Source organism: Manis pentadactyla, chromosome 17, assembly GCF_030020395.1.
Source record: "Manis pentadactyla isolate mManPen7 chromosome 17, mManPen7.hap1, whole genome shotgun sequence".
NCBI classification, from domain to species: Eukaryota; Metazoa; Chordata; class Mammalia; order Pholidota; family Manidae; genus Manis; species Manis pentadactyla.
The window spans coordinates 12,812,156-12,825,606 of NC_080035.1; the positions used below are offsets into that span (position 1 = coordinate 12,812,156).

At 37.1% G+C, this 13,451-nt stretch overlaps 1 protein-coding gene across 14 annotated transcripts in view; it reads left to right on the forward strand.

Annotated features, from left to right (window-relative positions):
• Positions 1–13,451, forward strand: part of ENOX1 (ecto-NOX disulfide-thiol exchanger 1) — a 572,438-nt gene that overhangs the window by 306,599 nt on the left and 252,388 nt on the right. For 7 of the 14 annotated variants that reach the window (XM_057494467.1, XM_057494476.1, XM_057494468.1 and 4 more), the window contains one exon: positions 3,790–3,933. The exons of 5 other annotated variants lie outside the window; for them this stretch is intronic. The gene's annotated coding sequence lies outside the window, so the exon portion shown is untranslated. Of the gene's footprint in view, positions 1–3,789; positions 3,934–9,926; positions 11,872–13,451 lie in introns of those variants that run through there. 2 more of the 14 variants (XM_057494471.1, XM_036932414.2) reach the window with 2 other exon arrangements.

The window sequence follows — 13,451 nt, forward strand, 5'->3', positions numbered from 1 at the left end:
AGGTCATCAGAGTCAGAGGGCAAGAGAGATGTTATTTCCCAACACTTTTGCCATATTCTGTAAAGAAGTCACTAGGTCAGCCCATACTCAAGGTTAGGAGCAAGAGGGGATAACACAAGGGTGTGAATACTAGTATAGGGTCAAGCAAGGGAATCAGTGGAAGGTCCTTTTGAGTTTAAAATATTTTAGCTTTACAATGAGAAACTAGAGAAGGTATGAAATACTGATGTGGCCTGGGACGATTCACCAAAATAGGAGAGGCTTCTAGTGTGCAGTGCCCTAGCTGGGCTGGTATACATAGAGAAGGAGACACAGCAGTAGTTCCTAGTAAGTGGTGTACATCTGAATCACCTGTGGAGCATTTTTTAAAATACATATAGTGAGACCTTTCCTCTGCTGATTCCATTTCAGTAAGATCTTGATGATTATGATGTACCCTTGGTGAGATTCATTATAATATGATGAGCAGATTATATTAATTTGATCCAAAAGTTTGGGTCACAAATAGTTGTTTTAAGATTAGAGAGAATGGTGGGAACAGCTATTCCTAATGAGGAACTTAGCTCTGATCTTTGAGAAAATTGGAAGCCATTGTAGGTTCTTGAATAGAGGATATACATAATTGGAGCTGCATTTTAAAAGTTATTTTAATTATGCATTCATTCAGTCAGTCATTTTTTTAATCAAAACATTTACTTATCACACCATAGACCAGTCAGAGAGAATGACAGATCTTTTAACTATTGGTAGTATGGAAGAGCTGATGTTATGAGTTGGATGCTTAGGAAGAAGAGTTCATAGGATTTCATAATTCAGCAGAAGGGATGAAGAGGGTGAGAAGGGAATGAAGACACCAGGCCTTTTGTAGGTTCATTCTTCTTACATAGGCTGGGAAGTAGGGAGGGTGTGGGACAATTCAAGCCATGTGCTTTTAGCTCCTCTGTTCAGTACAATGTATGGGTCAGTAAGCTCTTGAAAAAGGGATTTATACAGGGGACTACATTTTAAATTCATAAATGATGAGATTCCTGCCAGGCTTCTTCTGAATTCTATAAGGTCTAGAATATGGGGGAAATACAAATGTTCATTAATGTGATAAGACATTTCTAAGTGAATGATACAATCAAATAGAGCCTTTGTTTTCATTGCTTCTAGAGACCCAAAGCCACAATCATTCTGTGGCTCTGTGCTTGTAACAATAGAGTACATCTTTTCATTATACTTTCCAGAATAAAAGGGTGTATGGTTTCTCTGCACAGTGACAGGCATGTTTTCTTGAATAATACCCTGTAAAGGTCACATTGGAGATTTGAGTCACAAGTCCTGTGATTTAAATTTGAGGCTAAGTTTAAAAATGGTGTATCTAGAGCTTGCCAAGTTCCTTTAAAAGCCATAGTGTCATTTTGGATTACAGTGAATAAGACAGAATCCAGTGTTGTATCTTTCTCATTCCTTGGCTGGGTTGTTATGGTAGATATCTACTTCCATACCAAATCCTGGAAAATAACGTCTAATTTCATAGATCTTTTTTTCAGTTATCAGAGGATTTCTGTAAAAGCCTAGTCACTTGGTTGTGTTTAGTAATTGTTGATCTTGAATGCTCCTACCTTCTTCACTGAAGCTCCCTTGATTCCCTTCATCCCCAGCAGAGCAGTTTTCCAACTCTCCAAAGCTTCTGAACACTTTTTGCCTCGCTGATACCATCATGTCCTGCTACACGGCAGTGCGAACACTTCTTCCTAGCATTTGATGAGGTCTCACCAGGTGCCAGTCCTTGTGACAAGTAGTTCATGTAGGTTATCTTACTCAGTGCTCACAACAGCCTGCCCAGGAAGGAAGTGATTTCTGCATTTTGCAGATGAGGAAGCGGAGTTAAAGAATTTCAGCACCTTGCCCCAGATCATACAGCTAGGAAGTGGTGAAGCAGGAACACTCCTAGGCAGTCTGGTCCAGGCCCCATTCTTTCAAACACTTACTAGTAACCACCATGTTAATGTTTGACATCTTATTTGTATCCCCCCTCCAATGCAGTAGGATGTTTGAGGGAATTTTCTGACTTATGGATTGACTCATAGTATGCAGCAAATAATTGCTGAATGAATAATTGAAAATTGCCATTGAACTTTTATGGGAAACAGGTCTACAAGTTTAGGCATTTAACTGAAACTTCGCTCTTAAGTGATATGAAGAAAACAAAATGCTAGTTATATGAGGTTTTAAGAAGCGTTTCTGTTTATTTTGTATTCTTGGTGTTTAGGTTAGATTCTGTGGTCCAAATACTTTTTCCCATTCTTTGTCAAGTTCTTCTTCTTTCATGTAAAGATAAACTGGCTCTGTTGGGCTTTGTTCTTTTTTTTTTTTCCCCATGCAATAATCCCAGGCTCCAGTCCTACAAAACTCCAAAAATGCTATCAATCATTTTTCCCTGTTTCTTTATTCATGCCGTAAGCTTTTGTTGCCAAAAAATAAAAATATTTCAAAGTTACGTGTGACCTTCCTGCTCCATCATTCTCTAGCCTTGCTGAGGAGCTTCCCAAGCACAGTGTGGATAGGGGCTAAAAGTTTCAGAACTCAGAAGTTTATGGCATTAAGAGCTGGAACTCTGGGGGCAATTTTGAAGTGATTAATTGGGGTTTAGTGACTCTGAAAGACACTGTAAGAGAGGGTGCTTGGGTAGCTGGTGGAGGGTAAGTTGAGGGACTCTCTTGTTCAGCAGCGGAACAACAAAAACGTGCAGATATTTGATTAACGATGAGAATAGAAATCTGGATGGAGCCCTGCCAAGCCTTGCCCAGTCACCATCAGCTGTTAGGATGGACATAGCTGCTGGGGGATACACTGATATTCACACAAAGTGTAAGCTCTGTCTCTAATTGTATCAGGAAAACCCTCAGGGAAAGGCGGTATTCTCTTTCGCCGTGACAGTGAAGGAACAGTGGCTCATGCAAGGGATCAGAGGAAAACAAGCCATTTGCACAGCTATCCTTGATGTAACACAGCACACACGCCCACAGCAAAACGTTAACAAGGGGGCTACTGAATTTGCCATGAGTTCTCTGCCTAAGGAGGAAAGCGGGGAGGAAAATGCCCTGCTTAGAGCTGGTGTCTGTGTTTCTGTGGGGCCTAAGGCAATACTTTATATAACACCAAAGCAAATTAAGAAAGAAAATTTCTTAACTTAATGATATATGAACTAATTCAGCACATTGCAGGATTATCTATTCTCTTGTTAATTCTGTTTGTGAAGTATTTTTCCAAATCACACAGGCCACAGAGTGACATGAGGGAAAGAGCCAGTCTGGAGACCTCTGGGCTTTGACAGACTCAGGTTGTAAGTCTGATCTCAGGTTTCTTTAGTTTCTTCATCTGTAAAATAGAGCTGGTTCTCTTCAGCTACAGGGCTGCTGTTAGTTTAAAGCATGCATGTATACAAAGCCCCTCGCACAGTGCCTCACAGCTGGTTGGAGCTCAGTAAATCCTACTGTTGCTGCCTCCATGTGCACACCCCGCCCATGATTCTCCATCCCTAGCCTGCTTAGAGAAGGGGAAAAGCAGAGTTCATTCAGTTAATAAAACACTCCTGACATTTCGGATACAGTGCTGAATGGTTAGTGTCCCACCATGCCATTTATGAATAAGAAAAGTTTCGTAGTACAAAATTAACAAATTAATACCATTATTTTAATACCAACAGTAGGTGCTCATACAATACTTTATGACCACGATGGCTGGGCTTCATAGTAATCGTTTTTGGACATTTCCTTAGGGTGTACTTTCCTTTCCTTCCAGAAGCATCTGGCATGTCAAAGCCACACAGTCTTCCATGGGACTTCCTTTGTGAACAGCTTCCATTTAAAAGACTTTTGTGACGACATTGTTTCAGTCAAATCTCCAAAGAACACATTTGTCTTCTGATCTGCTGGAGGTCTTAAGGTTTGTGTAAATTTTTTTTATTTCTCTCACTGAAGATACTATGTTTTAAGGGATATTTTAAAATTGGATAATAGTCATATTCTTTTGTAATAACTCTGGAAGTAGATTATACACAGATTGTAATCCTTTGATTTTACGGAAGGTAGATAGAAATGAAAAGAAATTTGATATGCCACTTCTCCTACTTATTATTGTATGCTCTGTGGGAAGTTACAAGGATATTAAAAACAAAATATCCCCCACATTGGCCTAAAACAAATTTTATTTCTGCTGTTCATAAACTTTGAGTGAATGGATTCAATAAATTTATATTGAGTGTCTAGATTTATCAGATTTTCTTAAGTACTTTCAATTAGTTAAGACCTTGTGGATGAATTATATTTGGAAACATTGAAAATCAAAATTTTATTATCAATACCAACTAGTATTATCATTATGACATTTTTCAAATTATAAAGTCTCAGTGGCCAGAGTGTCTTCATTTAGTCCTACCAAGGGGTACTCACTCACCCTATAATATAAGATGATAGAACAGAGATGATGTTGTTGTTTAATGTTTGCATATTAACAGCTTGAAAAATTGCTAGCAGTATTGTTGCTTACTCAAGGAAACAGCTGCAAAACAAGCATTTCGTTTTGGAAGTACATGCTTTGCTGTTGAGATAGTACCAAGTGAAAGACTTTTATTTTGAAAGTACTTTTGGACAAAGGCCTAACCAAAGGCTGAATTCAATCCATGCCTTTCACAGACGGGTAAATAAAACAGGAGAGTGCATAAAGCTTGGAACACGGAGTGGACAAAAACGAAATGAAAAGCAAAGGAGAAGGAATATAGCAGTCTCTCTAGAATGACACATCTTTCTCTGTAGGTGTGCATTTCGTTTGGTTGGACTTGTATTCTGTCCATGGTGACAAATGTTTTCACCCCTCCTAGCCCTTTACTGTGGGTTCTCTTTTTTTCTTTTATTTCTACTGAGAAATCAAAGTAGATTTCACCGCAGTGCTGGGCTAGAGTCCAGTTTTCCCACAGCGCCCTTCAGCGGTGGGCTGCATGAGTGACTCGCTTTGCAATGTGAGGCAGGCTGTACATGTAGGGGGGACGGGTAGTTGTGCCTCCCTCTTCAACCCCAGTCTGTCAACGCGGTGGGAACTGCAGTGCGCAGAAACCTAATAGGTGTATCCATAGAAACAGAAGTGCTGGGAAGTCTCCTAAATGTCCCTTCCTGGTCTACAGGTCGGTTACCACTTGAACTGTCTGAAACGAATGAGAATCTATCTGCTTTCCAATCTTTGTACCCAGGCATCCACTTTCCTTTTGAAACCTAATATAAATTCTCCTTTGTTAGAAACCTGTGGTCAAGAAAACCTAAGTAATTCCTGGCTTCCTGGCATGGTGATCTGTTTCTTCTGTGGATTTATTAGAGTACCACCCCCTCCCTCCCTGCTCCCGCCCCCCGCCAATCTCATCATCGACTGTTCTCAAGTCATCCTCTTCCTCTTCAGGAGAGATAAACCCATCATTTTCTTTAACTTTCCTTGCAAAATTACACAATCCAAAATTTTATTTATCCTCACAGTTCTTTGCCCAGTCTCTTAAGTTCTCTACATTCTGTAATGTTAAGAGTCAGATGGGCTGAAGGAGCATTAAAATAATCTATTGGTGTTTCTCAGTGAGGCCACTATTGACATTTTAAGGGGGGCAGTTTTTTTTTAATGTCCCATGGATTTTAGAATGGTTAATAGCCCAGGTGTCCAGGAACGAAAGGCCTACAGCCCTCCAACCCGTCACTGTGATAACCACATTCAAACCTCCTTCGCATTTCCTGTGGAGGGAGACCAGCTCTGCCCAGACTACGGACTCCTTAGAGTTGAGAATGTTGAAATTGGTAGAGTTGAGCAAAGGGTGGAGTTGGGCCTGGATCCAGTTTTTAACCTTGGGTACCATTTTCTTCCCACTCTGTCATATTCCTACTTTGGGCCTACATTTAGTCTCTAGCTGTCTAGGAACACACTAGCATGCACAGATGGGTGCCTTCTTGGAGAATCAGCATTTCAGCATTGGTGTTTATAGGAGATCCCTGTTGTTTGGTATGGGAACATGGGTATGTGAAAGATAAGATCAGAACTCGATGCAGGAAAATACCAGGTCTGCGGATTTAGGGAAAAGACAGGACTGAGACTCCAGAGGAAATGGTGAGCCTGATGTCACACAAGCGTCAGCTCAGTCCCTGAGGGACGAAGGTGTAGAGAATCTGAATCCTAAGAAAGATGGAACAAAGTAAGTAACAAAGGGATATTTTTTCACTTGCTTTTCACAGTGTACCCTAGTTTCAACTCTACTCCACATCACAGGCTTCCTCAGAAATCGGAGGATCAGTTTGTGGGGAGCTCAGAGGACCCTTGGTTACAGCTGCAGCTCTCTCTCCCCTTGGCACATGTCCCTTGCCTCACCCGCCTTCCATCAGCTTTTCTGTCTTTCCCCTCACTTCTGTGTTGGTGGCCCCTGCTTCATTCTTCACGCATGCAGAGAATGGGGAAGTGACTGGGTGACTTACTTCTCCGACTTCATCCAAAGTCTCAAGTAAAGTTACAAATTAAAAGGAAAGAACATAAAAACAATTGAACTTTGGGAAATTACTCCCACGAAAGCTTCGTTAAGGCTCTGATCTCTTGAGATGTTCACCATGACACAGGCACAAGCTTTCCCTAGAAAAACAAATTTTCTTCACCACGATTTTCTTTGTATTTAACCTAAGAAATCCTTGAGTTCCCTAGTACAGAGGTCACTCAACAATGAGAAGGATTCATGACTTAAAGATACAATTCTAAGTAGGGGTATCTCCATTGTTAATTTGGATTACACTTCATAATGTGGATTATTCATATGAGTTATGGATATATACACATTTATTATCCATAACTAATATAAGCCTTGGCTAAAATACATACAGGAGATAGAGTTGAAAATGGGAGCTGGACTAAAGGACTCTTTGCTTTCTAGTAAAATGATGAATCCTACATGATAAGATCTATCATCTATAACAAGGGTACGTTTACAGATGATGAATCCTACATGATAAGATCTATCATCTATAACAAGGGTACGTTTACAGAGAATGATATAATAACATCAAAGCCTTCCCTTATCTTGTTATTTAATTATTTAGAGCTTTATGACTGAGCTCCTGAGCCAGATTTTTTTAAACATGATTATTTTCCTGTCCTGTCTTCTTTTGTACACAGGGCAAATTATATTTGACTTCTTAGAGTTTCTCATTTCCTGAAATGCACAACTAGTTCTATAAACACAGATGAATAAAAATTAGTTTTATGAGACCACATCCCTCTACTAGTAGAAAAATAGCATATAATATAAAATACAAGGATGTAGTATTGAAAATTGTAGATCAGTATGCCCTTTAATTGTGGGTATATATCTAATCCTCATGCATGAAGACTGCTTTTTCAGAAAAAGGTGTGCTCTGTAATACCATCTGTATCTGCGACATATTTTCACCTCTTTGACAATATATCTCAAATGACTCTTGTGTCACCAGTGAAATGTTTCAGGCTTATTTGGCACTGTGATCGTTAAAAAACAACAGAAAACTCTCCAGCTTCTCTCTATTAATTCTAAAAATTACAGATAATCCAAAGTTATTAAAATGTTCATAGGTTCCCTTCCTGCTAGAGTTCTCCAGCACCCAGTGAGCTCCTTGGAATTACATTAGAAAATGTTTAATGACAATTTTGAAAGAAAAGGTAGTCTTTGTGAGGGGTTTAAAAAAAAGTCAACTGTGGTCTTGAAGAGCTAATCAATACTTTAAGTGTACAAATTGTTATTCCAAAATTCAGACTCTAACTACATTTTTAAGAGCAATGAAAATGTGGCATCCATTAACTGTGTCCTTTAAACCTCACATTCACATCTTGTAGGGAAGAAAAAGAGTAACGTACATGGATAGTGTGTAAGCTGAAACACTCTTTTAAAGCTAGAGAATTCAATATAATTATGTTCCGGTAATTCACTTCCATCTGGAAGTGACCATCCATTTAACAAAAGTGCCTCTGACTTACCATATCAAGGACAGTCCTTTCTTCTACATTAACTCTCCATTGTTCCTCTTACTAAAGACAGAAAATAATTAGCATTGGATATTTCAGGCTCTAAATAAAACTGGATTTATTAGAATAGCTCCTTCTAATTTCCTAAATTTCTGCAGCATTCTTCTATTTAACAAAATGTAAAAACTATATTAATTTATATTATGAAATAGTTTAAACCTACAGAAAATAATGAAGTCTATCTATCTACCCTCATATTTTAAAATGTTGATACTACCATATTTGCTATTTGGATCTCTATTTTTTAAAGTTAAAAAAGTCACCATCCTTCCTATTCATCCATCCCCTGAAGTAACATAATTACAACAAGATTATTGTACACCATCCATTTATATTATATTGTATTATTATATTTTATTCATATGAGTTATGGATATATACACATTTATTATCCATAACTAATATATGTCTTTCTCTATATGTGGCATATTATTTTTAAGTCCACAGAGATGAGATCATGCTGAGTTTATACCTTTGTAATTTGTTTTTCCTCAATATTAAGTTTTTTTTTTTAGAATTACCTATTAATACATGAATAGCTGGCTCATTCATAATAGTTGATTGTTATATAATCTTCTACAAATAATGCATATCTACCTCCTCCTAACAGAACACTTACCAGTCTTTTTTTCCCTTGGACAACCATCTCCGTATCCCCATTTTATCGTTCTCAGTAGACACGGGGGTTCACTGTGTGGTATTGCTACATCCTGCCTGCCTTAGAATAGGCACTTAAAGTATTTGTTCTTTAAATTATACCTGTCAACAAAGATTTCTACTTTGTTTTGTTGTTACTCTTAGATGCACCTCTGTCCTTTTCTACTGATTTTTCCTAAGAGCAGTTTCTAATGTGGCTTTACTAATTCCATCTAATTTAAGTGTAATTGTATCTAAACAGTGAGAAAAGACAAAAGAAATAGAACAAAGACAAGCACAAGAGAACTAAAAGAGGAAAGAATTACTTACAACCCTTAGCCTCTGAACTGGTGTCCATGAGAGATACTTTTTAAAGTACTTTTGCCTGATTTTTACACTCTGTCATTTAGAGGTCAGCTGGTTTTGGTTTTCTCCCAAAAGACCAAGCAAAAATTTCCTTTTGTCTCTTGGTTTCATAATAACATTAGAAAAAATGTGCCTGATTTATTAAAAGTTAGATTCAATGTTCGATTTCAAGATCTATCTCATGTTAAATGCTTGTTTAGTGTCGGGTGCCTTAAAAAATTGGGAGCTATTTAAGGTCCTCAAATGAATATATATTTGAACTTTTTAGTAGATTTTAGGATGGTTTTGTTTTTTGCCTAACATGTGCTAAATAAATCTTTGTTGAATGACTGAGTGAATAAACAAAGTAATAAATATTTGTAGAGGTTACAGTAACAAATTTTGTAGAGGTTACATGGTCATTTGACTTGGAGGTATCTTAGTGTTCCTAGTAATCATCTTTCATCTACTAGAACACTCAACTTCAACATTTAGACCTCCTAGGATTGAAAACTGATGTCTAAAAACAAATGGAAAATCAGAGTTAACTGAGAACATTAATCCCCAAGAGTTATTAAAATTAATGTCTCTGTTCAGATTACTGAGGACTCTAAAACAAGTGTCTATTCCCTTAAAATTCTAAGAGCTATTCATCTTAGAGTTTAGACTATTCTCAAATTCTGTTCTTTCTTGTTATTCTAAGAGATTAAAGCTTTTTTAGGTCAGTTATAGTTCTGTATATGACTATGGGCTGAGCCAGTTGACACCACTAAAAAATATTGCAACTTTGAAAAATTCAGAAGCAAAGGCAATTATTTCTAGAATTGACAGAGCCTTTCCTCAGTTCAATTCTTGCTCTCTTTAATTATTTATTCCCTTCAAGATACTGGAAATGATTACACTGGAAATTATCTTACTACTTGCCAAATGTAATTTTCTATATAAAAAAATTAGTAAGTATTGAGAATTTCCTTTAGTCTCCCTTGCAAGCAATGCTCTAGTCTTTTCTGAAGGTCAAGTTTATAGGGGTTTAGCCCCTTAATCTTTATTTTTGTTGTATTTGATAGAGTTCTCCTAAGCTTTGTGCCAAGTTTAGTTTTCAGCCAGACCTTCGGTACTGAGTATAAGTCTTCAGAAAATAGGGTTTCTGTCAGAAATCCATGCACACATTCACTGTAGCTGCTCTGCTGGGTATAACCATACTAGTCAGGCTCTCCTGTATGTCTAGAATCAGCAGGGAAATGCTTTTCAATTGTAGCCCACATATGTTTTTAAGCAGAATTTCTTCTGGTAGTACTAATATTCCCAATACGAGATTATTAGTCATGTTTTCTAGGAGTAAATGTATGATTTTACCAGCATCCATCGTAATGATAGATCTGCAGATAGCCTTGGGTTCTCATTTGGCATGTTTGTTAATAACTATGGTGGAATTCCAGCAAACTGTACACAATTTATTTCTGGTGGATTTTCCTTTAGAAAAACAAATAGCTGCTCCATCCATCTGTCTGCCTCCAAGTTGTTGCACAGGACTCATTTCAAATTATCACCAGCTCTGGAGCCTTCTTTGCCTTCCTCTCTCTGCCTCTGCAGGCCCGTTCTCTCCCTTCTCTCAGGAGCTGGAGGGGAGCAGCTGGCTTCTGGTACCAGCCAAGAAGATGAAGCTGCAGAGAAAAGTCAGGAAATGTGTCCAGTAATAGGCCTATTGTCATCATTCTATATTTTCTTTTCTTTTTCTTTTATATCAGGATACATAGAATTTAAAATAATATTAATAATAAAAAGAATCAGGCCACTGATGGCTTGGCAGAAAGATCAGTCATGTTGTTGGAGTATAAGTTTTTTCAAATACTATTTGAGAAAGTTTCTATTAAAATTTGAAATAGAATGGAAAAAAGTGAAAAAATAAATGCAGTTTTAATTCAGATTAGAGGTTCCGCAACTTTGAGTAAATTGAAATCCAAATTTAGATTCTTTAATACAGTAACATCTATGCAAAATTTAAAAAGATAAGCAATGCATTTTTCCCAAAAGTGTTGAAGAAATTAGGTTAACTGGTCTAGGCAGAAAACAAAGCTAATAAGCATTAGCAATTTAGAAAAAACATAAATTTCAAGTGTGCTCTTAATACTTGAGACATGGACATGAGTAATTAAGGACAAAGAATCTCAAGGATGCTTATAAAAGAGACAAAATTATTCCAGGGAAGCCTACCTAATTTGGGTGAACTAGAGAGAGCAGACTCATTGGAATTATGTGCTGTTTCATTTCAAAGAAGGTTTTACACATTGAAGTATACACAATAGTATAAATTTGTGGATGATAAACACCTCAACAACAACAACAAAAACCTTCTTGATCCTGCATCACGATCCCTGATTCTGCCCTAGTAATTTTACTCTAAGTTGATTCACAGTGGAAGGAATTATAAAAGTTTGACCTTTTACCATCCTAAGCAACTTGTATTAATTTAGGAAACAGTGTATTCACCTAAAATCGGTGGTAAACTTTATTTGAATGTAGACCTCCTAATAGACTTTGATAAATTCATTACTATTTAAATTGAAAGGATGGTTTAAGATTGTAGGTGTATCAGTGGCGAAACCCAGAAAGATGATTTCTAAGTGACAGAGTATTCTCACTTACATGCGGCATCTTATTTCCTCCTGCCAGTAAAGCTTCACTCAAGGGGAAGAATAAGAAGACATTAAAGTGCTGGGCACCTGACTCCCAGCCTGTGTCTCCACTCAAGAAAGAGGTCACCGAGTAGAGACAGCCCAGCCTCCCAGCCCAGTAGAGAGAAGTGAGAGGAAAAGATAAGGGCAAGGAGAGGTGATTGCAGACCAGATTTCTCTTCCCTGTGATCCCAGAATCTGGCATGCAGCCAGCACTTCTTTAATTTTCTTTTAGCTTCTGTTGACAGCACAGGGTTTATGTGTGTGTGTGCTGGAGGCAGGAGAGGGAGTTCCTTTTTAATAGATACAAGGGAATGACATACTTTTATGAGGAAGACATTTTTCTAAATTCTTTTCTGAAAATAGGGACATTTGAAGAAACCCTATAGGCAAAAGTTTTCCAGATAAAATGTCTGAGACCGTATCCATTCATTTGAAATTTTGCACAAGCACAAAGGACTGCTATTACTGAACAATGCCATCACTGTTAGAAAGCCCATTCTTAACTTTAGCAAAGAAAGTATAATCCCAAAATAAGGATGAGTTAAGGAAATGGAATGTACTTTTCCTTTAATTTAAAATAATTTTGTTGTTGTTTTAAAATGCTGGGTAAAAAGCCATTAATCACAGTTTCTTAGAGTTGTCATGAAGTATATATATTTGACAGTCCAAAGGACAGCAATCATAGTAAGATGAAATGATTTTCAACATTCTAAAGCCCAGTTTTCTTACCAGAAACATTACTAAATATTGAATTGCAAGTATAAAAGATATCAAATTAAAAGATATAAGATATCACATTGAAAATTGCATGTAAACTCTCTATTTATAAAAATATAAGCACTATTGAAAATATAATTTATGCTTCAATAATTTCTTTTAGAAAAGAAAATATAAATTATTAAAATGTATTTTTATTTATGCATGTCTCAGCAAAGTAAGACATAACCCACATAACAAATTCTGCTACCTTTTTTCCTGTCTTAGAATTCCCATCATTTGTGAACACATGCAGTTGCTTAATCTATTGACTGAAAATGCAAAAATTAAAATTTTTAAATGAATATTGAAAAAGACAGGGGCTGGCTATAAATAGCACTAACCTCTCATTAGACAGCACTTGGAATTTTTTTTCCTAAAATTACCTTACCCAGTTTCATTTGCTTCAGTCCTGGAGGGTATGCACAGAATTTTGCCCAAAGTAGGTGGTAATTTAAATGGTTGCTAACCAAATAAGTAAGAGAGTTAATTAAAGGTGGCCCACGAAGGTGAATTTCCAAAAACCCCCTAAGTTCAGTGAGCCAAATACCAGATGGAAAGGGTTTCTGAGACATAACACTACATGTTCTCATTTTACATTTCCTCTCCAAGGTCCCACTCTATTTATTGCTGTGGCATCTGGCAGGCTTTCTTTTCTGAGCCTAGCATGTACCATGCCACATGTTAACATTTTCCGGGAATGAAGGTTAAGGAAATACCATTTTTAAAAATACGCTTTATGGGCTTTTAAAAATATATTTCCTTTCAACTAACCCATTCACTTAGGGGTCCTAATAAATGACATTTTACCCATAGAAAAAAATCATGGTGAATCTGATGTTATCTATGCACCAAATATAACAATTGCTTTAACAAAGTATGCAAAAATTGTCCTCCTTCTTCAGTTTTTGAGACATTTTATTTTTGTGGGTTTATGGCCACAGGCACTCCATACTCCACTAAAAATAGTAGCTACAA